Raw genomic sequence first — 25,160 nt, 5'->3', positions numbered from 1 at the left:
CTGCTGTTGGGAGTGTCCACATTGCCGTTCTCCAAATCTCTCGAGTGTTTCGCCCTTACGATCGGCGACGACCGTCAGGCCACCAAAGGTTTGCGGTCTGCAATTTCTTGTCCTAGTGCACAGCTTGTGGGATAACGTGGCTCGACTGCGAAATGCGCCTTTCGGCTCCACTCTCTGGCTACAGTTTGCTGTTGTTCACAGTGGCACTGGCGTTGCCCATGGGGCTTCATGTAAGGCGACCGCACGTCGCTCGGCCAACAGCGGCCTACTGCAGACCGACACTTAAGAGACACAAAATACAAATCGACATCGAGAGACAGGCCCTGTCATATGGCACTCGCGACGCATACGCTGAAATTGAATGTAAATAAAACGTCTTTTGTAGTGGGCGTCGCTCCACTGCAGTGTCACACATGGTGAATAAATAGGAAAACAGTAGAACGTCTGTGTAGGGCCATGTTTTTACCTACTGTGCCACCTGCCTGAATGTGTATAAGCATCTGTGGCATCACTCCTTCGCAGCCAAATTGCCACACTAGCTGTGTATCTCTAACAAAGTTGATGTATGTCCTCACCTCGGTGACGGATAAAACGATTTCGCCCCCCGGTGGGCTCGAACCACCAACCTTTTGGTTAACAGCCGAACGCGCTAGCCGATTGCGCCACGGAGGCGTCGACTTTGGCTCACTTGTGCAATCTATATCAACGCAATTCGTACACATTCTGCAGGAATCTCGCAGAATGGTAGCATCTGCTTATGCCCCTTCACATGGTTAACGTGCATGCACACTGTAGCGACGCTCATAAACGAATGACATTATACTACAAAATGCGTACAAACCACTGTTCTGCCTATGCATTCAGAAAACCTCCTAGGCCAGTAGAATACTTGTCATAGGTTGTAGAACATCCCTTTCATTCAGTGTACTGCCATGTGATAGATATTGCTCGAGGTAGCTCCGCACGTTGCAGGAAAGTTAAAAAAATGGATGCCTTCTGTGAGGTTCGAACTCACGACCCCTGGTTTTACGAGACCAGTGCTCTACCACTGAGCTAAGAAGGCGGCAGCCTTGACTTTGCGGGCTATCCCCGAATTCTCAGTTCATCACACTGAATCTTGCAGCCCTCGACCAGATAATTGATTTGGCGCACTGCTGCTGCTGGGAGTGTCCACATTGCCGTTCTCCAAATCTCTCGAGTGTTTCGCCCTTACGATCGGCGACGACCGTCAGGCCACCAAAAGTTTGCGGTCTGCAATTTCTTGTCCTAGTGCACAGCTTGTGGGATAACGTGGCTCGACTGCGAAATGCGCCTTTCGGCTCCACTCTCTGGCTACAGTTTGCTGTTGTTCACAGTGGCACTGGCGTTGCCCATGGGGCTTCATGTAAGGCGACCGCACGTCGCTCGGCCAACAGCGGCCTACTGCAGACCGACACTTAAGAGACACAAAATACAAATCGACATCGAGAGACAGGCCCTGTCATATGGCACTCGCGACGCATACGCTGAAATTGAATGTAAATAAAACGTCTTTTGTAGTGGGCGTCGCTCCACTGCAGTGTCACACATGGTGAATAAATAGGAAAACAGTAGAACGTCTGTGTAGGGCCATGTTTTTACCTACTGTGCCACCTGCCTGAATGTGTATAAGCATCTGTGGCATCACTCCTTCGCAGCCAAATTGCCACACTAGCTGTGTATCTCTAACAAAGTTGATGTATGTCCTCACCTCGGTGACGGATAAAACGATTTCGCCCCCAGGTTAACCAACCTTTTGGTTAACAGCCGAACGCGCCAGCCGATTGCGCCACGGAGGCGTCGACTTTGGCTCACTTGTGCAATCTATATCAACGCAATTCGTACACATTCTGCAGGAATCTCGCAGAATGGTAGCATCTGCTTATGCCCCTTCACATGGTTAACGTGCATGCACACTGTAGCGACGCTCATAAACGAATGACATTATACTACAAAATGCATACAAACCACTGTTCTGCCTATGCATTCAGAAAACCTCCTAGGCCAGTAGAATACTTGTCATAGGTTGTAGAACATCCCTTTCATTCAGTGTACTGCCATGTGATAGATATTGCTCGAGGTAGCTCCGCACGTTGCAGGAAAGTTAAAAAAAATGGATGCCTTCTGTGAGGTTCGAACTCACGACTCCTGGTTTACGAGACCAGTGCTCTACAACTGAGCTCATAAGGCGGCAGCTTTGAATGTGCGAGCTATCCCCGAATTCTCACTTCATCACACTGAATCTTGCAGCCCTCGACCAGATAATTGATTTGGCGCACTGCTGCTGCTGGGAGCGTCCACATTGCCGTTCTCCAAATCTCTCGACTGTTTCGCCCTTACGATCGGCGACGACCGTCAGGCCACCAAAAGTTTGCGGTCTGCAATTTCTTGTCCTAGTGCACAGCTTGTGGGATAACGTGGCTCGACTGCGAAATGCGCCTTTCGGCTCCACTCTCTGGCTACAGTTTGCTGTTGTTCACAGTGGCACTGGCGTTGCCCATGGGGCTTCATGTAAGGCGACCGCACGTCGCTCGGCCAACAGCGGCCTACTGCAGACCGACACTTAAGAGACACAAAATACAAATCGACATCGAGAGACAGGCCCTGTCATATGGCACTCGCGACGCATACGCTGAAATTGAATGTAAATAAAACGTCTTTTGTAGTGGGCGTCGCTCCACTGCAGTGTCACACATGGTGAATAAATAGGAAAACAGTAGAACGTCTGTGTAGGGCCATGTTTTTACCTACTGTGCCACCTGCCTGAATGTGTATAAGCATCTGTGGCATCACTCCTTCGCAGCCAAATTGCCACACTAGCTGTGTATCTCTAACAAAGTTGATGTATGTCCTCACCTCGGTGACGGATAAAACGATTTCGCCCCCAGGTGGGCTCGAACCACCAACCTTTTGGTTAACAGCCGAACGCGCCAGCCGATTGCGCCACGGAGGCGTCGACTTTGGCTCACTTGTGCAATCTATATCAACGCAATTCGTACACATTCTGCAGGAATCTCGCAGAATGGTAGCATCTGCTTATGCCCCTTCACATGGTTAACGTGCATGCACACTGTAGCGACGCTCATAAACGAATGACATTATACTACAAAATGCGTACAAACCACTGTTCTGCCTATGCATTCAGAAAACCTCCTAGGCCAGTAGAATACTTGTCATAGGTTGTAGAACATCCCTTTCATTCAGTGTACTGCCATGTGATAGATATTGCTCGAGGTAGCTCCGCACATTGCAGGAAAGTTAAAAAAATGGATGCCTTCTGTGAGGTTCGAACTCACGACCCCTGGTTTTACGAGACCAGCGCTCTACCACTGAGCTAAGAAGGCGGCAGCCTTAAATTTGCGGGCTATCCCCGAATTCTCACTTCATCACACTGAATCTTGCAGCCCTCGACCAGATAATTGATTTGGCGCACTGCTGCTGTTGGGAGTGTCCACATTGCCGTTCTCCAAATCTCTCGAGTGTTTCGCCCTTACGATCGGCGACGACCGTCAGGCCACCAAAGGTTTGCGGTCTGCAATTTCTTGTCCTAGTGCACAGCTTGTGGGATAACGTGGCTCGACTGCGAAATGCGCCTTTCGGCTCCACTCTCTGGCTACAGTTTGCTGTTGTTCACAGTGGCACTGGCGTTGCCCATGGGGCTTCATGTAAGGCGACCGCACGTCGCTCGGCCAACAGCGGCCTACTGCAGACCGACACTTAAGAGACACAAAATACAAATCGACATCGAGAGACAGGCCCTGTCATATGGCACTCGCGACGCATACGCTGAAATTGAATGTAAATAAAACGTCTTTTGTAGTGGGCGTCGCTCCACTGCAGTGTCACACATGGTGAATAAATAGGAAAACAGTAGAACGTCTGTGTAGGGCCATGTTTTTACCTACTGTGCCACCTGCCTGAATGTGTATAAGCATCTGTGGCATCACTCCTTCGCAGCCAAATTGCCACACTAGCTGTGTATCTCTAACAAAGTTGATGTATGTCCTCACCTCGGTGACGGATAAAACGATTTCGCCCCCCGGTGGGCTCGAACCACCAACCTTTTGGTTAACAGCCGAACGCGCTAGCCGATTGCGCCACGGAGGCGTCGACTTTGGCTCACTTGTGCAATCTATATCAACGCAATTCGTACACATTCTGCAGGAATCTCGCAGAATGGTAGCATCTGCTTATGCCCCTTCACATGGTTAACGTGCATGCACACTGTAGCGACGCTCATAAACGAATGACATTATACTACAAAATGCGTACAAACCACTGTTCTGCCTATGCATTCAGAAAACCTCCTAGGCCAGTAGAATACTTGTCATAGGTTGTAGAACATCCCTTTCATTCAGTGTACTGCCATGTGATAGATATTGCTCGAGGTAGCTCCGCACGTTGCAGGAAAGTTAAAAAAATGGATGCCTTCTGTGAGGTTCGAACTCACGACCCCTGGTTTTACGAGACCAGTGCTCTACCACTGAGCTAAGAAGGCGGCAGCCTTGACTTTGCGGGCTATCCCCGAATTCTCACTTCATCACACTGAATCTTGCAGCCCTCGACCAGATAATTGATTTGGCGCACTGCTGCTGCTGGGAGTGTCCACATTGCCGTTCTCCAAATCTCTCGAGTGTTTCGCCCTTACGATCGGCGACGACCGTCAGGCCACCAAAAGTTTGCGGTCTGCAATTTCTTGTCCTAGTGCACAGCTTGTGGGATAACGTGGCTCGACTGCGAAATGCGCCTTTCGGCTCCACTCTCTGGCTACAGTTTGCTGTTGTTCACAGTGGCACTGGCGTTGCCCATGGGGCTTCATGTAAGGCGACCGCACGTCGCTCGGCCAACAGCGGCCTACTGCAGACCGACACTTAAGAGACACAAAATACAAATCGACATCGAGAGACAGGCCCTGTCATATGGCACTCGCGACGCATACGCTGAAATTGAATGTAAATAAAACGTCTTTTGTAGTGGGCGTCGCTCCACTGCAGTGTCACACATGGTGAATAAATAGGAAAACAGTAGAACGTCTGTGTAGGGCCATGTTTTTACCTACTGTGCCACCTGCCTGAATGTGTATAAGCATCTGTGGCATCACTCCTTCGCAGCCAAATTGCCACACTAGCTGTGTATCTCTAACAAAGTTGATGTATGTCCTCACCTCGGTGACGGATAAAACGATTTCGCCCCCAGGTTAACCAACCTTTTGGTTAACAGCCGAACGCGCCAGCCGATTGCGCCACGGAGGCGTCGACTTTGGCTCACTTGTGCAATCTATATCAACGCAATTCGTACACATTCTGCAGGAATCTCGCAGAATGGTAGCATCTGCTTATGCCCCTTCACATGGTTAACGTGCATGCACACTGTAGCGACGCTCATAAACGAATGACATTATACTACAAAATGCGTACAAACCACTGTTCTGCCTATGCATTCAGAAAACCTCCTAGGCCAGTAGAATACTTGTCATAGGTTGTAGAACATCCCTTTCATTCAGTGTACTGCCATGTGATAGATATTGCTCGAGGTAGCTCCGCACATTGCAGGAAAGTTAAAAAAATGGATGCCTTCTGTGAGGTTCGAACTCACGACCCCTGGTTTTACGAGACCAGCGCTCTACCACTGAGCTAAGAAGGCGGCAGCCTTAAATTTGCGGGCTATCCCCGAATTCTCACTTCATCACACTGAATCTTGCAGCCCTCGACCAGATAATTGATTTGGCGCACTGCTGCTGTTGGGAGTGTCCACATTGCCGTTCTCCAAATCTCTCGAGTGTTTCGCCCTTACGATCGGCGACGACCGTCAGGCCACCAAAGGTTTGCGGTCTGCAATTTCTTGTCCTAGTGCACAGCTTGTGGGATAACGTGGCTCGACTGCGAAATGCGCCTTTCGGCTCCACTCTCTGGCTACAGTTTGCTGTTGTTCACAGTGGCACTGGCGTTGCCCATGGGGCTTCATGTAAGGCGACCGCACGTCGCTCGGCCAACAGCGGCCTACTGCAGACCGACACTTAAGAGACACAAAATACAAATCGACATCGAGAGACAGGCCCTGTCATATGGCACTCGCGACGCATACGCTGAAATTGAATGTAAATAAAACGTCTTTTGTAGTGGGCGTCGCTCCACTGCAGTGTCACACATGGTGAATAAATAGGAAAACAGTAGAACGTCTGTGTAGGGCCATGTTTTTACCTACTGTGCCACCTGCCTGAATGTGTATAAGCATCTGTGGCATCACTCCTTCGCAGCCAAATTGCCACACTAGCTGTGTATCTCTAACAAAGTTGATGTATGTCCTCACCTCGGTGACGGATAAAACGATTTCGCCCCCCGGTGGGCTCGAACCACCAACCTTTTGGTTAACAGCCGAACGCGCTAGCCGATTGCGCCACGGAGGCGTCGACTTTGGCTCACTTGTGCAATCTATATCAACGCAATTCGTACACATTCTGCAGGAATCTCGCAGAATGGTAGCATCTGCTTATGCCCCTTCACATGGTTAACGTGCATGCACACTGTAGCGACGCTCATAAACGAATGACATTATACTACAAAATGCGTACAAACCACTGTTCTGCCTATGCATTCAGAAAACCTCCTAGGCCAGTAGAATACTTGTCATAGGTTGTAGAACATCCCTTTCATTCAGTGTACTGCCATGTGATAGATATTGCTCGAGGTAGCTCCGCACGTTGCAGGAAAGTTAAAAAAATGGATGCCTTCTGTGAGGTTCGAACTCACGACCCCTGGTTTTACGAGACCAGTGCTCTACCACTGAGCTAAGAAGGCGGCAGCCTTGACTTTGCGGGCTATCCCCGAATTCTCACTTCATCACACTGAATCTTGCAGCCCTCGACCAGATAATTGATTTGGCGCACTGCTGCTGCTGGGAGTGTCCACATTGCCGTTCTCCAAATCTCTCGAGTGTTTCGCCCTTACGATCGGCGACGACCGTCAGGCCACCAAAAGTTTGCGGTCTGCAATTTCTTGTCCTAGTGCACAGCTTGTGGGATAACGTGGCTCGACTGCGAAATGCGCCTTTCGGCTCCACTCTCTGGCTACAGTTTGCTGTTGTTCACAGTGGCACTGGCGTTGCCCATGGGGCTTCATGTAAGGCGACCGCACGTCGCTCGGCCAACAGCGGCCTACTGCAGACCGACACTTAAGAGACACAAAATACAAATCGACATCGAGAGACAGGCCCTGTCATATGGCACTCGCGACGCATACGCTGAAATTGAATGTAAATAAAACGTCTTTTGTAGTGGGCGTCGCTCCACTGCAGTGTCACACATGGTGAATAAATAGGAAAACAGTAGAACGTCTGTGTAGGGCCATGTTTTTACCTACTGTGCCACCTGCCTGAATGTGTATAAGCATCTGTGGCATCACTCCTTCGCAGCCAAATTGCCACACTAGCTGTGTATCTCTAACAAAGTTGATGTATGTCCTCACCTCGGTGACGGATAAAACGATTTCGCCCCCAGGTTAACCAACCTTTTGGTTAACAGCCGAACGCGCCAGCCGATTGCGCCACGGAGGCGTCGACTTTGGCTCACTTGTGCAATCTATATCAACGCAATTCGTACACATTCTGCAGGAATCTCGCAGAATGGTAGCATCTGCTTATGCCCCTTCACATGGTTAACGTGCATGCACACTGTAGCGACGCTCATAAACGAATGACATTATACTACAAAATGCATACAAACCACTGTTCTGCCTATGCATTCAGAAAACCTCCTAGGCCAGTAGAATACTTGTCATAGGTTGTAGAACATCCCTTTCATTCAGTGTACTGCCATGTGATAGATATTGCTCGAGGTAGCTCCGCACGTTGCAGGAAAGTTAAAAAAAATGGATGCCTTCTGTGAGGTTCGAACTCACGACTCCTGGTTTACGAGACCAGTGCTCTACCACTGAGCTCATAAGGCGGCAGCTTTGAATGTGCGAGCTATCCCCGAATTCTCACTTCATCACACTGAATCTTGCAGCCCTCGACCAGATAATTGATTTGGCGCACTGCTGCTGCTGGGAGCGTCCACATTGCCGTTCTCCAAATCTCTCGACTGTTTCGCCCTTACGATCGGCGACGACCGTCAGGCCACCAAAAGTTTGCGGTCTGCAATTTCTTGTCCTAGTGCACAGCTTGTGGGATAACGTGGCTCGACTGCGAAATGCGCCTTTCGGCTCCACTCTCTGGCTACAGTTTGCTGTTGTTCACAGTGGCACTGGCGTTGCCCATGGGGCTTCATGTAAGGCGACCGCACGTCGCTCGGCCAACAGCGGCCTACTGCAGACCGACACTTAAGAGACACAAAATACAAATCGACATCGAGAGACAGGCCCTGTCATATGGCACTCGCGACGCATACGCTGAAATTGAATGTAAATAAAACGTCTTTTGTAGTGGGCGTCGCTCCACTGCAGTGTCACACATGGTGAATAAATAGGAAAACAGTAGAACGTCTGTGTAGGGCCATGTTTTTACCTACTGTGCCACCTGCCTGAATGTGTATAAGCATCTGTGGCATCACTCCTTCGCAGCCAAATTGCCACACTAGCTGTGTATCTCTAACAAAGTTGATGTATGTCCTCACCTCGGTGACGGATAAAACGATTTCGCCCCCAGGTGGGCTCGAACCACCAACCTTTTGGTTAACAGCCGAACGCGCCAGCCGATTGCGCCACGGAGGCGTCGACTTTGGCTCACTTGTGCAATCTATATCAACGCAATTCGTACACATTCTGCAGGAATCTCGCAGAATGGTAGCATCTGCTTATGCCCCTTCACATGGTTAACGTGCATGCACACTGTAGCGACGCTCATAAACGAATGACATTATACTACAAAATGCGTACAAACCACTGTTCTGCCTATGCATTCAGAAAACCTCCTAGGCCAGTAGAATACTTGTCATAGGTTGTAGAACATCCCTTTCATTCAGTGTACTGCCATGTGATAGATATTGCTCGAGGTAGCTCCGCACATTGCAGGAAAGTTAAAAAAATGGATGCCTTCTGTGAGGTTCGAACTCGCGACCCCTGGTTTTACGAGACCAGCGCTCTACCACTGAGCTAAGAAGGCGGCAGCCTTAAATTTGCGGGCTATCCCCGAATTCTCACTTCATCACACTGAATCTTGCAGCCCTCGACCAGATAATTGATTTGGCGCACTGCTGCTGTTGGGAGTGTCCACATTGCCGTTCTCCAAATCTCTCGAGTGTTTCGCCCTTACGATCGGCGACGACCGTCAGGCCACCAAAGGTTTGCGGTCTGCAATTTCTTGTCCTAGTGCACAGCTTGTGGGATAACGTGGCTCGACTGCGAAATGCGCCTTTCGGCTCCACTCTCTGGCTACAGTTTGCTGTTGTTCACAGTGGCACTGGCGTTGCCCATGGGGCTTCATGTAAGGCGACCGCACGTCGCTCGGCCAACAGCGGCCTACTGCAGACCGACACTTAAGAGACACAAAATACAAATCGACATCGAGAGACAGGCCCTGTCATATGGCACTCGCGACGCATACGCTGAAATTGAATGTAAATAAAACGTCTTTTGTAGTGGGCGTCGCTCCACTGCAGTGTCACACATGGTGAATAAATAGGAAAACAGTAGAACGTCTGTGTAGGGCCATGTTTTTACCTACTGTGCCACCTGCCTGAATGTGTATAAGCATCTGTGGCATCACTCCTTCGCAGCCAAATTGCCACACTAGCTGTGTATCTCTAACAAAGTTGATGTATGTCCTCACCTCGGTGACGGATAAAACGATTTCGCCCCCAGGTGGGCTCGAACCACCAACCTTTTGGTTAACAGCCGAACGCGCCAGCCGATTGCGCCACGGAGGCGTCGACTTTGGCTCACTTGTGCAATCTATATCAACGCAATTCGTACACATTCTGCAGGAATCTCGCAGAATGGTAGCATCTGCTTATGCCCCTTCACATGGTTAACGTGCATGCACACTGTAGCGACGCTCATAAACGAATGACATTATACTACAAAATGCGTACAAACCACTGTTCTGCCTATGCATTCAGAAAACCTCCTAGGCCAGTAGAATACTTGTCATAGGTTGTAGAACATCCCTTTCATTCAGTGTACTGCCATGTGATAGATATTGCTCGAGGTAGCTCCGCACATTGCAGGAAAGTTAAAAAAATGGATGCCTTCTGTGAGGTTCGAACTCACGACCCCTGGTTTTACGAGACCAGCGCTCTACCACTGAGCTAAGAAGGCGGCAGCCTTAAATTTGCGGGCTATCCCCGAATTCTCACTTCATCACACTGAATCTTGCAGCCCTCGACCAGATAATTGATTTGGCGCACTGCTGCTGTTGGGAGTGTCCACATTGCCGTTCTCCAAATCTCTCGAGTGTTTCGCCCTTACGATCGGCGACGACCGTCAGGCCACCAAAGGTTTGCGGTCTGCAATTTCTTGTCCTAGTGCACAGCTTGTGGGATAACGTGGCTCGACTGCGAAATGCGCCTTTCGGCTCCACTCTCTGGCTACAGTTTGCTGTTGTTCACAGTGGCACTGGCGTTGCCCATGGGGCTTCATGTAAGGCGACCGCACGTCGCTCGGCCAACAGCGGCCTACTGCAGACCGACACTTAAGAGACACAAAATACAAATCGACATCGAGAGACAGGCCCTGTCATATGGCACTCGCGACGCATACGCTGAAATTGAATGTAAATAAAACGTCTTTTGTAGTGGGCGTCGCTCCACTGCAGTGTCACACATGGTGAATAAATAGGAAAACAGTAGAACGTCTGTGTAGGGCCATGTTTTTACCTACTGTGCCACCTGCCTGAATGTGTATAAGCATCTGTGGCATCACTCCTTCGCAGCCAAATTGCCACACTAGCTGTGTATCTCTAACAAAGTTGATGTATGTCCTCACCTCGGTGACGGATAAAACGATTTCGCCCCCCGGTGGGCTCGAACCACCAACCTTTTGGTTAACAGCCGAACGCGCTAGCCGATTGCGCCACGGAGGCGTCGACTTTGGCTCACTTGTGCAATCTATATCAACGCAATTCGTACACATTCTGCAGGAATCTCGCAGAATGGTAGCATCTGCTTATGCCCCTTCACATGGTTAACGTGCATGCACACTGTAGCGACGCTCATAAACGAATGACATTATACTACAAAATGCGTACAAACCACTGTTCTGCCTATGCATTCAGAAAACCTCCTAGGCCAGTAGAATACTTGTCATAGGTTGTAGAACATCCCTTTCATTCAGTGTACTGCCATGTGATAGATATTGCTCGAGGTAGCTCCGCACGTTGCAGGAAAGTTAAAAAAATGGATGCCTTCTGTGAGGTTCGAACTCACGACCCCTGGTTTTACGAGACCAGTGCTCTACCACTGAGCTAAGAAGGCGGCAGCCTTGAATTTGCGGGCTATCCCCGAATTCTCACTTCATCACACTGAATCTTGCAGCCCTCGACCAGATAATTGATTTGGCGCACTGCTGCTGCTGGGAGTGTCCACATTGCCGTTCTCCAAATCTCTCGAGTGTTTCGCCCTTACGATCGGCGACGACCGTCAGGCCACCAAAAGTTTGCGGTCTGCAATTTCTTGTCCTAGTGCACAGCTTGTGGGATAACGTGGCTCGACTGCGAAATGCGCCTTTCGGCTCCACTCTCTGGCTACAGTTTGCTGTTGTTCACAGTGGCACTGGCGTTGCCCATGGGGCTTCATGTAAGGCGACCGCACGTCGCTCGGCCAACAGCGGCCTACTGCAGACCGACACTTAAGAGACACAAAATACAAATCGACATCGAGAGACAGGCCCTGTCATATGGCACTCGCGACGCATACGCTGAAATTGAATGTAAATAAAACGTCTTTTGTAGTGGGCGTCGCTCCACTGCAGTGTCACACATGGTGAATAAATAGGAAAACAGTAGAACGTCTGTGTAGGGCCATGTTTTTACCTACTGTGCCACCTGCCTGAATGTGTATAAGCATCTGTGGCATCACTCCTTCGCAGCCAAATTGCCACACTAGCTGTGTATCTCTAACAAAGTTGATGTATGTCCTCACCTCGGTGATGGATAAAACGATTTCGCCCCCGGGTGGGCTCGAACCACCAACCTTTCGGTTAACAGCCGAACGCGCCAGCCGATTGCGCCACGGAGGCGTCGACTTTGGCTCACTTGTGCAATCTATATCAACGCAATTCGTACACATTCTGCAGGAATCTCGCAGAATGGTAGCATCTGCTTATGCCCCTTCACATGATTAACGTGCATGCACACTGTAGCGACGCTCATAAACGAATGACATTATACTACAAAATGCGTACAAACCACTGTTCTGCCTATGCATTCAGAAAACCTCCTAGGCCAGTAGAATACTTGTCATAGGTTGTAGAACATCCCTTTCATTCAGTGTACTGCCATGTGATAGATATTGCTCGAGGTAGCTCCGCACGTTGCAGGAAAGTTAAAAAAAATGGATGCCTTCTGTGAGGTTCGAACTCACGACTCCTGGTTTACGAGACCAGTGCTCTACCACTGAGCTCAGAAGGCGGCAGCTTTGAATATGCGAGCTATCCCCGAATTCTCACTTCATCACACTGAATCTTGCAGCCCTCGACCAGATAATTGATTTGGCGCACTGCTGCTGCTGGGAGTGTCCACATTGCCGTTCTCCAAATCTCTCGAGTGTTTCGCCCTTACGATCGGCGACGACCGTCAGGCCACCAAAAGTTTGCGGTCTGCAATTTCTTGTCCTAGTGCACAGCTTGTGGGATAACGTGGCTCGACTGCGAAATGCGCCTTTCGGCTCCACTCTCTGGCTACAGTTTGCTGTTGTTCACAGTGGCACTGGCGTTGCCCATGGGGCTTCATGTAAGGCGACTGCACGTCGCTCGGCCAACAGCGGCCTACTGCAGACCGACACTTAAGAGACACAAAATACAAATCGACATCGAGAGACAGGCCCTGTCATATGGCACTCGCGACGCATACGCTGAAATTGAATGTAAATAAAACGTCTTTTGTAGTGGGCGTCGCTCCACTGCAGTGTCACACATGGTGAATAAATAGGAAAACAGTAGAACGTCTGTGTAGGGCCATGTTTTTACCTACTGTGCCACCTGCCTGAATGTGTATAAGCATCTGTGGCATCACTCCTTCGCAGCCAAATTGCCACACTAGCTGTGTATCTCTAACAAAGTTGATGTATGTCCTCACCTCGGTGACGGATAAAACGATTTCGCCCCCGGGTGGGCTCGAACCACCAACCTTTCGGTTAACAGCCGAACGCGCTAGCCGATTGCGCCACGGAGGCGTCGACTTTGGCTCACTTGTGCAATCTATATCAACTTAATTCGTACACATTCTGCAGGAATCTCGCAGAATGGTAGCATCTGCTTATGCCCCTTCACATGGTTAACGTGCATGCACACTGTAGCGACGCTCATAAACGAATGACATTATACTACAAAATGCGTACAAACCAATGTTCTGCCTATGCATTCAGAAAACCTCCTAGGCCAGTAGAATACTTGTCATAGGTTGTAGAACATCCCTTTCATTCAGTGTACTGCCATGTGATAGATATTGCTCGAGGTAGCTCCGCACGTTGCAGGAAAGTTAAAAAAATGGATGCCTTCTGTCAGGTTCGAACTCACGACCCCTGGTTTACGAGACCAGTGCTCTACCACTGAGCTAAGAAGGCGGCAGCCTTGAGTTTGCGGGCTATCCCCGAATTCTCACTTCATCACACTGAATCTTGCAGCCCTCGACCAGATAATTGATTTGGCGCACTGCTGCTGCTGGGAGTGTCCACATTGCCGTTCTCCAAATCTCTCGACTGTTTCGCCCTTACGATCGGCGACGACCGTCAGGCCACCAAAAGTTTGCGGTCTGCAATTTCTTGTCCTAGTGCACAGCTTGTGGGATAACGTGGCTCGACTGCGAAATGCGCCTTTCGGCTCCACTCTCTGGCTACAGTTTGCTGTTATTCACAGTGGCACTGGCGTTGCCCATGGGGCTTCATGTAAGGCGACTGCACGTCGCTCGGCCAACAGCGGCCTACTGCAGACCGATACTTAAGAGACACAAAATACAAATCGATATCGAGAGACAGGCCCTGTCATATGGCACTCGCGACGCATACGCTGAAATTGAATGTAAATAAAACGTCTTTTGTAGTGGGCGTCGCTCCACTGCAGTGTCACACATGGTGAATAAATAGGAAAGGAAAACAGTAGAACGTCTGTGTAGGGCCATGTTTTTACCTACTGTGCCACCTGCCTGAATGTGTATAAGCATCTGTGGCATCACTCCTTCGCAGCCAAATTGCCACATTAGCTGTGTATCACTAACAAAGTTGATGTATGTCCTCACCTCGGTGACGGATAAAACGATTTCGCCCCTGGTTGGGCTCGAACCACCAACCTTTCGGTTAACAGCCGAACGCGCTAGCCGATTGCGCCACTTTTTTTTTCCTGTCTCTTGTGTAAAAGAATTGGTGAGTGGTCAGTTCCGTGCAGGTGGAGACAAAGCGGGCAGGGGTCGAATCCCGAGGCCTGTCCACGATGGCTCCCCCTGCCCATCCCTGAGTCACTTCTCCAAGCAGACAGTTTTTATACATATCTTATTTTGTTATAGTATTAATATTTTTATAGTTGTTTCTCCTCTGCTCCGAGGTATATAGTGCTGACACATTTGGAAAGGAACATTTCTTCTTTGTCGTGTGTCAGTTGTGTGTTTTGATCCATATCGAAATACTTTGCTCTTCCGTTAGAGGTGTGAAATTGACACGAATAAGCAAACAAGTATAAGGAGACTAATGAAAAGAAGTAAACTGACCAGGTATAACAGAAAGTGTAACTTAAGAAAAAATAGAATAAAACAGAATAGATTTCCTCTTGATTGGCTTCGATCATCCAATGTGGTCATCCTATGCCATGTTTTTCAAAGGTGATGTCCATCATGTTTCCGAATAATTTTTTACTGTTAGTGACACATTGAATCTTCCAGTATGCCAGCTCCATGTAGGTCAGAAAACTAATATAATCGTCTTCTCCACGAACATTAACGATGTAGTTGACGTAGTGCCCTAGGATCCACATTACTGTGTTGTTTTTCGTGGCTGGATAAAACTTTTTGTCGGGACGCAGTAGGATATCCAGTTGCAGATTGTCTTCCGCGCTCCTTGACAGTACCGCAATCCTTTTCTTGACCCATCGCCAATTCAGTGCATGGCCCCCGCAAGTAAACCGATGGATCAGAGAATCGACGAGTCCACAACAGAGGCAGAGATTTGTGTCACTTAACCCAATTGCATTTAGTTTTTCATTAGTGGCAATTGTGTTATTTACCACCCTGTACCAAGTTGAAGCAACATCCGAAGAGTGTACTTTCAAGCTGATGTTGGCCCACACCGTTTTCCAGTCAGTAGTCGGATACTTCCGTTCTATTGTATTTGGGGTCGCCGACTTTTCCCACTCACGTTGAAAGTCGCGAGTTGACAGTGGTCGGCGCCGTAGAACACCAACATCTGTATAACTAACATGAAGGAAAAATTCCCTGATGTGTTTCAATTTGTAATGGATTCTTCCAACGTCAATAGGAGGTCGCACACTCGCTGGACGCACTGTGAGGTACAACTTTTGAGTAACAGTGCAGTGGCTGTCATGCAGTAAAGTCGTGGTCCGCTTGACGTACAAGGCCATTGCCTTCCCGGCGATGTTAACCAACTCAAGCCCACCAGTTGTTCTCGACTTGGCTAGTGTATCGGAGGACAATTTAAATATGTTTCCCTTCCAGATGTATTGATTGGCAACCTGCATGATCTTTCTGGCCTGAAGCTTGGGAATGGGAAAAAACTGTGCAACATAATACGCCTTGGAGAAGACGTAGGTATTGAGACTCCTAATATTTTCTATAATGTTCATAGCACGCCAGCGACATTCGATAATGGTACCCTGCATCAGATGCGTCACTGACTTCCAATTGGAGGCCGCCATTTTCAGAGGGCACCTATTCAAGGTGATTCCTAGTAGTTTGTGAGATTCCACAAGATGCGCCCACGGTATAGTTAAGCTCTCAAAACCCTTGAGATCTAGCACTTTACATTTCTGGTCACTTAGTTGTGCTCCAGACACTGCACTATACTGGTCGATCGCCCGTTTAATACGGACCACCTCGTCGTCACTGCGTAACAGAACGGCAACATCGTCAGCGTATGCACGGACGATGAATGTGTGACCTGACATTGACACACCTGACAAATGGTGATAAAGAGACCGAAGGAAGGGTTCCAGTGACAGCACAAAAAGTGACATAGAGAGTGGACTGCCCTGGGGGACACCCTGCTGAATGGATATTGGTTGCGTCAGCTGTCCATTGACTTGTATCCTCGCCGATATGCCAGATGTCAAATTGCGAAGGACTTTTAATGCCCCTTCCTCGAGTCCTATTTTGTCCAGTATGTGAAAAAGATAGCGGTGGTTCACATGATCAAAGGCTTTATGAAAGTCTAGAAATAGCAGGGCACAATTCAGGTTGGTGACTGAGGCAATGGAGATTAGGTCCCTAATTTCAGACATCGCAGACATGGCATTCCGTCCTGGCACGCAGGCCTGGTGCCGCCAGACAACTTTGTGAAGGAGCGGCGACATTCGGGCGTTAACAGCTCTGGCTATAGTTTTGTAGTCAAAATTAAGCAGGGTGAGTGGGCGCAGATTATCAAATCGCTTACACCCTTTGCGTTTGGGAACAAGGACAATTTTACCCTCCTTCATCGCATTAGGAACAGGCGCCCCGGCAATGATTTCATTTAAAATTTCTGTAAATGTAACACCAATTACATCCCAATACCGAAGGTAAAACTCCTTGGGTAGGCCGTCCAGTCCTGGGGCTTTGTTAGCGGGCGACTTAACAATAAGTTCTAAAGTCTCCTCGACACTAAACGGAGCCAGAAAGTCGCGATTATCATCCGCAGTAACGGGCGTGTCCATGAATTGGAGTACAGTAGCAGTCAAGCCATCATTGGTTGGGTAGTCCGAATACAGGCCGTGATAATATCTTTGAATTGCCGTGACTATGTCAGGTTGCCGAGTGAGAATTTCCCCGTTATCAGTTGCCAGTTCGTCTATAAATAAGCGTCTACGGTTGGTCTGATGCTTAATAAGATGGTACATGGAAGTTGTCTCAGATTGAACCAAAGAGTTGACTTTGGACTTGATTTTTAACCCTTCTAGTTGTTTACGTTTGATACTGAGCATCTTAGCCTTGATTTGCTTTATTTGAGCAGTGTAAATATTATTGACGCCAGGTTTGTCGTAGAGCTCCCTTAAAATTGAATAATAAAATTCCGTGGTCTTCTTTGCATCCCTCGATTGCGTATTACAGTACGAAATTAAATACCGTCGCCACTTTGGTTTAGCAAAGGACGTCCACCACTCTACTTTCGTACGGTACCTATTGACAGAGCGAAGACAAAAAGTCCAAGTTCGTGTGACAAGTTCCTCGAGATCGGCGTCCTGAAGGTGGGAAAAGTTCAACATCCAGTGACCTCTGAATTGTTTGGTGGGTTGTCTGTCCAGTTGTATGACGGTTGCGTAGGCGCAGTGATCGCTACATGGGACGGGAATGACCTCTGAATCAACAACATGTTCTCCGAGCTGAGAAGACACATATATTCTGTCGAGGCGGCTACTCGAGGTGGAAGTGAAGTATGTAAATTTCACAAGGGTAGGGTGAAGGAGTTCCCACGTATCCTGGAGATTCATTCGTAAAACCAGATCATGAAGCTCCTTACAATAGTTAAAATTTGGCCTCTGATCTTTTTGATGCACAACACAGTTAAAATCTCCGCCTAATACAAGGGCAGTCGGATTTTTACGAAGCAAGTAAATTAGTTCGTCTTTAAAGAACTCGGTCCTTGCGAACCTGTGGTCACTCCCGGAGGGCGCGTATAGGTTCACGAGCGTGACGCCGAATATTTTGCAGCATATGCCACGCCCTGACTCCAGTGTTTCAACGTCCGAGACGGGGATGCCCTCACGCACGAGAATGGCTGTACCAGTGCTAAGCTCGAAAGCAACATTGGTAATACAGTGGAAACCGGGGATGACCAGATCTGAAAGAAGGAATTCCTGCAATAGAAGTACATCAGCGGCAGACTCATATACGAACTGCCTAAAGACTGCAAGTTTCAAATCAGACGTGATCCTGTTTACATTAACACTCAGGAACTTGTACGCTTGTGCCATGTAGTTTACGGAGCTACTTTAAATTAACGTGATCATCGTCTCCAGCACACCAGTCCATTCGTGAAACAGCTGGTGGAGAGTGGCCATCACCATCGTTTGCATCCGAGAGGGCTTGCTGTTTGTGTTTGCTGCGTGGTACATTCAAGTTCGGTTGGAATTTCTTTTTGTTCCTCCCGCCACTGGCGACTTTTTCCGCAGAAAGCGGCATCGGAGAATCTACACAGGTCTCCTGTGCAGGTTGCCCTGCGACAGCAACGTGCAGTTGCGTCTCGCCGGATAACCCTTCCAGAGACACGCTAAGTTCTTGTTTGGCCACACGTTGGGATTGTGTGGAAACACTCTCTCGGTCAGGTTGTTGACAAGCAAGGCTGAGATCTCGCTCTGTGTTGACACACTCGTCAGCGTGTTTGTTGTCAGTGTCGCATTGCTGTGATACGAGTTGTGAACTTGGGCACACCCCGCCGACGTAACTGTGGGCAACGTGCTGAGGTTCAATATCGGTCGGTTGGAGAGCCGACGCGATAGACGCGGATGGTAAGCAACAACCAACCTGGGGCGTAGCACTACCGTCAGCGGGCGAAGAAGTATCAACTTCAACGCTTGATTCTGGTAGAGCGTCATGCGAAAGCTCAGTGTCTCCTGCCGGTTGTTTGATATCAAGTGTGGCAGGTGTTACCGGTACGGAGACGCCTTCATCGGAACTACTACTGTCGCACGTTCGACGTCTCTTGGACGCTACCGCAGTGACGGGACGGGTGAGAGGGTTCTGATCCCCGCCCGTCGCAAGAGGAATAGCAGGGAACTCTTCTTCAAAAGGTTTTTCATGTACAGTCACAGTATCACTGGAGGGGGACGGCCCAGTACTTGTTAATTGAGTACCTGTCACTAAATCAGCTAAAGTGAGTCTCTTACGTTGCTGGAAAGTAGGCTTTAAGACGGTCACCCTTTGGGGGCAATTCTGCCGTGAATGACCACTTTCATTGCAGATGAAACACGTAGAAGCTTGTCCGGAATAGGTAACCTGCACCTTATAACCACAAACAAATACATGCGATGGGATGTTGACTTTGACTTGCATCTCAACCGATCTGATACCAGAAAAACATTGCAACATATGTTGCCTGGACCACTTTTCAACTCGAATGTTACGCACTTCGCCATATTTAGTGAGCACATCTTTTAAGAAGCAGTTGTCTACTTCAGGGGGCAGGTTGTAAATACGAACGTTGGAGATCTCGACATCAGCGTTAGTAATTTTGACAGTACTCACAGTGCCGTCGCGATGCCGGAAATCGACGCCGCCGCCATGTTTCTGCAAAAGACGTTCCAGTAAGAGGGGATTCAGAAGCTTCACGAAAAAGCAGTATAAATCCAGGTCGTAGTAGGCAGTGTGAACTTGATCAGTGGTTATGCCTATTGTATCGACGATCCATTCATTAACTTCCAGTAAACTTGGCTGAACTGATCGTGTAGCCTTGTCAAACTCGAACTGCAGGGTATTTTTCCTTGGAATCGTGGGAACCATTTTGCAAATTAACCCAAATGGGCTAACTGCATACAGCAAATACTTCAAACAACGACACGAACACACAACCACGCACAATCACGTGAAACAGAAAGCACAAATACAACGTGAACAAGCAAGTGACACTGAGCGCTCCGAACGTCCGCACGCTGCCGCGTCGCCAGCGGTAATGAACGTGCATGTACACTGTAGCGAGGCTCATAAACGAATGACATCGCCAAGCATGACATTATACTACAAAATGCATACAATCCACTGTTCTGCCAATGCATTCAGAAAACCTCCTAAACCAGTAGAATACTTGTAATAGGTTGTAGAACATCCGTTACATTCAGTGTACTGCCATGTGTTAGATGCTGCTCGAGGTAGCTCCACTCGTTGTAGGAAGGTTAAAAAAATGGATGCTTTCTGTGAGGTACGAACTCAGGATCCCTGGTTTACGAGACCAGTGCTCTACCCTTAGCTAAGAAGGAGGCAGATTTGCATTTGTAAGCTATCCCCGAATTCCCACTTCATCATACTGAATCTTGCAGCCCTCGACCACATAACGGACTTGGCGCACAGCCGCTGCTGGGGGTGTCCACATTGCCGTTTTCCAAATCTCTCGACTGTTTCGCCCTTACGATCGACGACGAACGTCTGGCCACCAAACGTTTGCGGACTGCAAGATCTTGACCTAGTGCACAGCTTGTGGGATAGCGTGGCTCGACTGCGTAATGCGCCTTTCGGCTTCTCTCTCTGGCTACAGTTTGCTGTTGTCCACAGTGGCACTGGCGTTGCCCATGGGGCTTCATGTAAGGCGACTGCACGTCGCTCGGCCAACAGCAGCCTACTGCAGACCGACACTTCAGAGACACGAAATACAAATCGACATCGAGAGACAGGCCCTGTCAAATGGCACTCGCGACGCATACGCTGAAATTGAATGTAAATAATACGTCTTTTGTAGTGGGCGTCGCTCTACTGCAGTGTCACACATGGCGAATAAAACGGAAAACAGTAGAACGTCTGTGTAGGGCCATGTTTTTACCTACAGTGTCACCTGGCTGAATGTGTATAAGCATCTGTGGCATCACTCCTTCGCAGCCAAATTGCCACACTAGCTGTGTATCTCTAACAAAGTTGACGTATGTCCTCACCTGGGTGACGGTTAAAACGATTTCGCCCCCGGAAGGGCTCGAACCACCAACCTTTCTGTTAACAGCCGAACGCGCTAGCCAATTGCGCCACGGAGGCCGTGACTTTGGATTTCTTTGCTCTGTATAATAACCAAATTCGTACACTTTCAGCAAGAAGCCCGCAGAATGCTAGCATCCGCTTATGCCTCTTCACATGGATAACGTGCATGTACACTGTAGCGAGGCTCATAAACGAATGACATCGCCAAGCATGACATTATACTACAAAATGCATACAATCCACTGTTCTGCCAATGCATTCAGAATACCTCCTAGGCCAGTAGAATACTTGTCATAGGTTGTAGAACATCCGTTACATTCAGTGTACTGCCATGTGTTAGATTCTGCTCGAGGTAGCTCCACTCGTTGTAGGAAGGTTAAAAAAATGGATGCTTTCTGTGAGGTACGAACTCACGATCCCTGGTTTACGAGACCAGTGCTCTACCCTTAGCTAAGAAGGAGGCAGCTTTGCATTTGTAAACTATCCCCGAATTCCCACTTCATCATACTGAATCTTGCAGCCCTCGACCACATAACGGACTTGGCGCACAGCCGCTGCTGGGGGTGTCCACATTGCCGTTTTCCTAATCTCTCGAATGTTTCGCCCTTACGATCGACGACGAACGTCTGGCCACCAAAAGTTTGCGGACTGCAAGATCTTGACCTAGTGCACAGCTTGTGGGATAGCGTGGCTCGACTGCGAAATGCGCCTTTCGGCTCCACTCTCTGGCTACAGTTTGCTGTTGTCCTCAGTGGCAATGACGTTGCCCATGGGGCTTCATGTAAGGCGACTGCACGTCGCTCGGCCAACAGCAGCCTACTGCAGACCGACACTTCAGAGCCACGAAATACAAATCGACATCGAGAGACAGGCCCTGTCATATGGCACTCGCGACGTGTACGCTGAAACTGAATGTAAATAATACGTCTTTTGTAGTGGGCGTCGCTCTACTGCAGTGTCACACATGGCGAATAAAACGGAAAACAGTAGAACGTCTGTGTAGGGCCAGGTTTTTACCTACAGTGTCACCTGGCTGAATGTATATAAGCATCTGTGGCATCACTAATTCGCAGCCAAATTGCCACACTAGCTGTGTATCTCTAACAAAGTTGACGTATGTCCTCACCTGGGTGACGGTTAAAACGATTTCGCCCGCGGGTGGGCGCGAACCACCAACCTCTCGGTTAACAGACGAACGCGCTAGCCAATTGCGCCACGGAGGCCGTGTCTTTGGTTCAATTTGCTCTGTATAATAACCAAATTTGTACACCTTCAGCAAGAATCACGCAGAATGCTAGCATCTGCTTATGCCTCTTCAAATGGATAACGTGCATGTACACTGTAGCGAGGCTCATAAACGAGGCTCATAAACGAATGACATCGCCAAGCATGACATTATACTACAAAATGTATACAATCCACTGTTCTGCCAATGCATTCAGAAAACCTCCTAGGCCAGTAGAATACTTGTCATAGGTTGTAGAACATCAGTTACATTCAGTGTACTGCCATGCGCTAGATGCTGCTCGAGGTAGCTCCGCTCGATGCAGGAAGGTTAAAAAAATGGATGCCTTCTATGAGGTTCGAACTCACGAGCCCTTTTTACGAGACCAGTGCTCTACCACTGAGCTAAGAAGGCAGCAGCTTTGCATTTGTGAGCTATCCCTGAATTCTCACTTCATCATACTGATTTTTGCAGCCCTCATTATACTACAAAATACATACAATCCATTGTTCTGCCAATGCATTCAGAAAAAATCCTAGGCCAGTAGAATACTTGTCATAGGTTGTAGAACATCCGTTACATTCGGTGTACTGCCATGTGTTAGATGCTGCTCGAGGTAGCTCCACTCGTTGTAGGAAGGTTAAAAAAATGGATGCTTTCTGTGAGGTACGAACTCACGACCCCTGGTTTACGAGACCAGTGCTCTACCCTTAGCTAAGAAGGAGGATGCTTTGCATTTGTAAGCTATCCCCGAATTCCCACTTCATCATACTGAATCTTGCAGCCCCCGACCACATAACGGACTTGGCGCACAGCCGCTGCTGGGGGTGTCCACATTGCCGTTTTCCAAATCTCTCGACTGTTTCGCCCTTACGATCGACGACGAACGTCTGACCACCAAAAGTTTGCGGACTTCAAGATCTCGACCTAGTGCACAGCTTGTGGGATAGCGTGGCTCGACTGCGAAATGCGCCTTTCGGCATCTCTCTCTGGCTAAAGTTTGCTGTTGTCCACAGTGGCAATGACGTTGCCCATGGGCCTTCATGTAAGGCGACTGCACGTCGCTCGGCCAACAGCAGCCTACTGCAGACCGACACTTAAGAGCCACGAAATAGAAATCGACATCGAGAAACAGGCCTTGTCATATGGCACTCGCGACGTGTACGCTGAAATTGAATGTAAATAATACGTCTTTTGTAGTGGGCGTCGCTCTACTGCAGTGTCACACATGGCGAATAAAACAGAAAACAGTAGAACGTCTGTGTAGGGCCATGTTTTTACCTACAGTGTCACCTGGCTGAATGTGTATAAGCATCTGTGGCATCACTCCTTCGCAGCCAAATAGCCACATTAGCTGCGTATCTCTAACAAAGTTGACGTATGTCCTCACCTGGGTGACGGTTAAAACGATTTCGCCCCCGGGTGGGCTCGAACCACCAACCTTTCGGTTAACAGCCGAACGCGCTAGCCAATTGCGTCACGGAGGCAGTGACTTTGGCTCTCTTTATCTGTATAATAACCAAATTCGTACACCTTCAGCAGGAATCACGCAGAATGCTAGCATCTGCTTATGCCTCTTCACATGGATAACGTGTATGTACACTGTACCGAGGCTCATAAACGAATGACATCGCCAAGCATGACATTATACTACAGTCCACTGTTCTGCCAATGCATTCAGAATACCTCCAAGGCCAGTAGAATACTTGTCATAGGTTGTAGAACATCCGTTACATTCAGTGTACTGCCATGTGTTAGATGCTGCTCGAGGTAGCTCCGCTCGATGCAGGAAGGTTAAAGAAATGGATGCCTTCTGTGAGGTTCTAACTCACGACCTCTGGTTTACGAGACCAGCGCTCTACCACTGAGCTAAGAATGCAGCAGCTTGACATTTGCGAGCTATCACCGAATTCTCACTTCATCATACTGAAACTTGCAGCCCTCATTATACTACAAAATACATACAATCCACTGTTCTGCCAATGCATTCAGAAAAAATCCTAGGCCAGTAGAATACTTGTCATAGGTTGTAGAACATCCGTTACATTCAGTGTACTGCCATGTGTTAGATGCTGTTCGAGGTAGCTCCACTCGTTGTAGGAAGGTTAAAAAAATGGATGCTTTCTGTGAGGTACGAACTCACGACCCCTGGTTTACGAGACCAGTGCTCTACCCTTAGCTAAGAAGGAGGCAGCTTTGCATTTGTAAGCTATCCCCGAATTCCCACTTCATCATACTGAATCTTGCAGCCCTCGACCACATAACGGACTTGGCGCACAGCCGCTGCTGGGGGTGTCCACATTGCCGTTTTCCAAATCTCTCGACTGTTTCGCCATTACGATCGACGACGAACGTCTGGCCACCAAATGTTTGCGGACTGCAAGATCTTGACCTAGTGCACAGCTTGTGGGATAGCTTGGCTCGACTGCGAAATGCGCCTTTCGGCTCCTCTCTCTGGCTACAGTTTGCTGTTGTCCACAGTGGCAATGACGTTGCCCATGGGGCTTTATGTAAGGCGACTCCACGTCGCTCGGCCAACAGCAGCCTACTGCAGACTGACACTTAAGAGCCACGAAATACAAATCGACATCGAGAGACAGGCCCTGTCATATGGCACTCGCGACGTGTACGCTGAAACTGAATGTAAATAATACGTCTTTTGTAGTGGGCGTCGCTCTACTGCAGTGTCACACATGGCGAATAAAACGGAAAACAGTAGAACGTCTGTGTAGGGCCAGGTTTTTACCTACAGTGTCACCTGGCTGAATGTATATAAGCATCTGTGGCATCACTAATTCGCAGCCAAATTGCCACACTAGCTGTGTATCTCTAACAAAGTTGACGTATGTCCTCACCTGGGTGACGGTTAAAACGATTTCGCCCGCGGGTGGGCGCGAACCACCAACCTCTCGGTTAACAGACGAACGCGCTAGCCAATTGCGCCACGGAGGCCGTG

General features: G+C 48.8%; 23 non-coding genes across 23 annotated transcripts; all 23 read right to left on the bottom strand.

Annotated features, from left to right (window-relative positions):
* Window positions 1-598: 598 nt before the first annotated feature.
* On the bottom strand, window positions 599-672 carry Trnan-guu (transfer RNA asparagine (anticodon GUU)). The gene has a single exon. It is a non-coding gene; the product is annotated as a tRNA-Asn (tRNA).
* A 318-nt stretch (window positions 673-990) lies between these two features.
* On the bottom strand, window positions 991-1,063 carry Trnat-cgu (transfer RNA threonine (anticodon CGU)). The gene has a single exon. It is a non-coding gene; the product is annotated as a tRNA-Thr (tRNA).
* A 1,834-nt stretch (window positions 1,064-2,897) lies between these two features.
* Trnan-guu (transfer RNA asparagine (anticodon GUU)) lies at window positions 2,898-2,971 on the bottom strand. The gene has a single exon. It is a non-coding gene; the product is annotated as a tRNA-Asn (tRNA).
* Window positions 2,972-3,289: 318 nt separating this feature from the next.
* Window positions 3,290-3,362, bottom strand: Trnat-cgu (transfer RNA threonine (anticodon CGU)). Its single transcript has one exon. It is a non-coding gene; the product is annotated as a tRNA-Thr (tRNA).
* A 689-nt stretch (window positions 3,363-4,051) lies between these two features.
* Trnan-guu (transfer RNA asparagine (anticodon GUU)) lies at window positions 4,052-4,125 on the bottom strand. The gene has a single exon. It is a non-coding gene; the product is annotated as a tRNA-Asn (tRNA).
* A 318-nt stretch (window positions 4,126-4,443) lies between these two features.
* Window positions 4,444-4,516, bottom strand: Trnat-cgu (transfer RNA threonine (anticodon CGU)). Its single transcript has one exon. It is a non-coding gene; the product is annotated as a tRNA-Thr (tRNA).
* Window positions 4,517-5,588: 1,072 nt separating this feature from the next.
* On the bottom strand, window positions 5,589-5,661 carry Trnat-cgu (transfer RNA threonine (anticodon CGU)). The gene has a single exon. It is a non-coding gene; the product is annotated as a tRNA-Thr (tRNA).
* Window positions 5,662-6,350: 689 nt separating this feature from the next.
* Trnan-guu (transfer RNA asparagine (anticodon GUU)) lies at window positions 6,351-6,424 on the bottom strand. Its single transcript has one exon. It is a non-coding gene; the product is annotated as a tRNA-Asn (tRNA).
* Window positions 6,425-6,742: 318 nt separating this feature from the next.
* On the bottom strand, window positions 6,743-6,815 carry Trnat-cgu (transfer RNA threonine (anticodon CGU)). The gene has a single exon. It is a non-coding gene; the product is annotated as a tRNA-Thr (tRNA).
* A 1,073-nt stretch (window positions 6,816-7,888) lies between these two features.
* On the bottom strand, window positions 7,889-7,960 carry Trnat-cgu (transfer RNA threonine (anticodon CGU)). The gene has a single exon. It is a non-coding gene; the product is annotated as a tRNA-Thr (tRNA).
* A 689-nt stretch (window positions 7,961-8,649) lies between these two features.
* On the bottom strand, window positions 8,650-8,723 carry Trnan-guu (transfer RNA asparagine (anticodon GUU)). Its single transcript has one exon. It is a non-coding gene; the product is annotated as a tRNA-Asn (tRNA).
* A 318-nt stretch (window positions 8,724-9,041) lies between these two features.
* Trnat-cgu (transfer RNA threonine (anticodon CGU)) lies at window positions 9,042-9,114 on the bottom strand. Its single transcript has one exon. It is a non-coding gene; the product is annotated as a tRNA-Thr (tRNA).
* Window positions 9,115-9,803: 689 nt separating this feature from the next.
* Trnan-guu (transfer RNA asparagine (anticodon GUU)) lies at window positions 9,804-9,877 on the bottom strand. The gene has a single exon. It is a non-coding gene; the product is annotated as a tRNA-Asn (tRNA).
* Window positions 9,878-10,195: 318 nt separating this feature from the next.
* Trnat-cgu (transfer RNA threonine (anticodon CGU)) lies at window positions 10,196-10,268 on the bottom strand. Its single transcript has one exon. It is a non-coding gene; the product is annotated as a tRNA-Thr (tRNA).
* Window positions 10,269-10,957: 689 nt separating this feature from the next.
* Trnan-guu (transfer RNA asparagine (anticodon GUU)) lies at window positions 10,958-11,031 on the bottom strand. The gene has a single exon. It is a non-coding gene; the product is annotated as a tRNA-Asn (tRNA).
* A 318-nt stretch (window positions 11,032-11,349) lies between these two features.
* Trnat-cgu (transfer RNA threonine (anticodon CGU)) lies at window positions 11,350-11,422 on the bottom strand. Its single transcript has one exon. It is a non-coding gene; the product is annotated as a tRNA-Thr (tRNA).
* A 689-nt stretch (window positions 11,423-12,111) lies between these two features.
* Trnan-guu (transfer RNA asparagine (anticodon GUU)) lies at window positions 12,112-12,185 on the bottom strand. Its single transcript has one exon. It is a non-coding gene; the product is annotated as a tRNA-Asn (tRNA).
* Window positions 12,186-12,504: 319 nt separating this feature from the next.
* On the bottom strand, window positions 12,505-12,576 carry Trnat-cgu (transfer RNA threonine (anticodon CGU)). Its single transcript has one exon. It is a non-coding gene; the product is annotated as a tRNA-Thr (tRNA).
* Window positions 12,577-13,265: 689 nt separating this feature from the next.
* Trnan-guu (transfer RNA asparagine (anticodon GUU)) lies at window positions 13,266-13,339 on the bottom strand. The gene has a single exon. It is a non-coding gene; the product is annotated as a tRNA-Asn (tRNA).
* Window positions 13,340-13,657: 318 nt separating this feature from the next.
* On the bottom strand, window positions 13,658-13,729 carry Trnat-cgu (transfer RNA threonine (anticodon CGU)). The gene has a single exon. It is a non-coding gene; the product is annotated as a tRNA-Thr (tRNA).
* A 7,233-nt stretch (window positions 13,730-20,962) lies between these two features.
* On the bottom strand, window positions 20,963-21,036 carry Trnan-guu (transfer RNA asparagine (anticodon GUU)). Its single transcript has one exon. It is a non-coding gene; the product is annotated as a tRNA-Asn (tRNA).
* Window positions 21,037-23,617: 2,581 nt separating this feature from the next.
* On the bottom strand, window positions 23,618-23,691 carry Trnan-guu (transfer RNA asparagine (anticodon GUU)). Its single transcript has one exon. It is a non-coding gene; the product is annotated as a tRNA-Asn (tRNA).
* A 320-nt stretch (window positions 23,692-24,011) lies between these two features.
* On the bottom strand, window positions 24,012-24,083 carry Trnat-cgu (transfer RNA threonine (anticodon CGU)). Its single transcript has one exon. It is a non-coding gene; the product is annotated as a tRNA-Thr (tRNA).
* Window positions 24,084-25,160: the final 1,077 nt, after the last annotated feature.

This window comes from Schistocerca gregaria, chromosome 5, assembly GCF_023897955.1.
Source record: "Schistocerca gregaria isolate iqSchGreg1 chromosome 5, iqSchGreg1.2, whole genome shotgun sequence".
Taxonomy (NCBI): Eukaryota; Metazoa; Arthropoda; class Insecta; order Orthoptera; family Acrididae; genus Schistocerca; species Schistocerca gregaria.
This window is presented reverse-complemented; position numbering and strand designations above follow the sequence as displayed.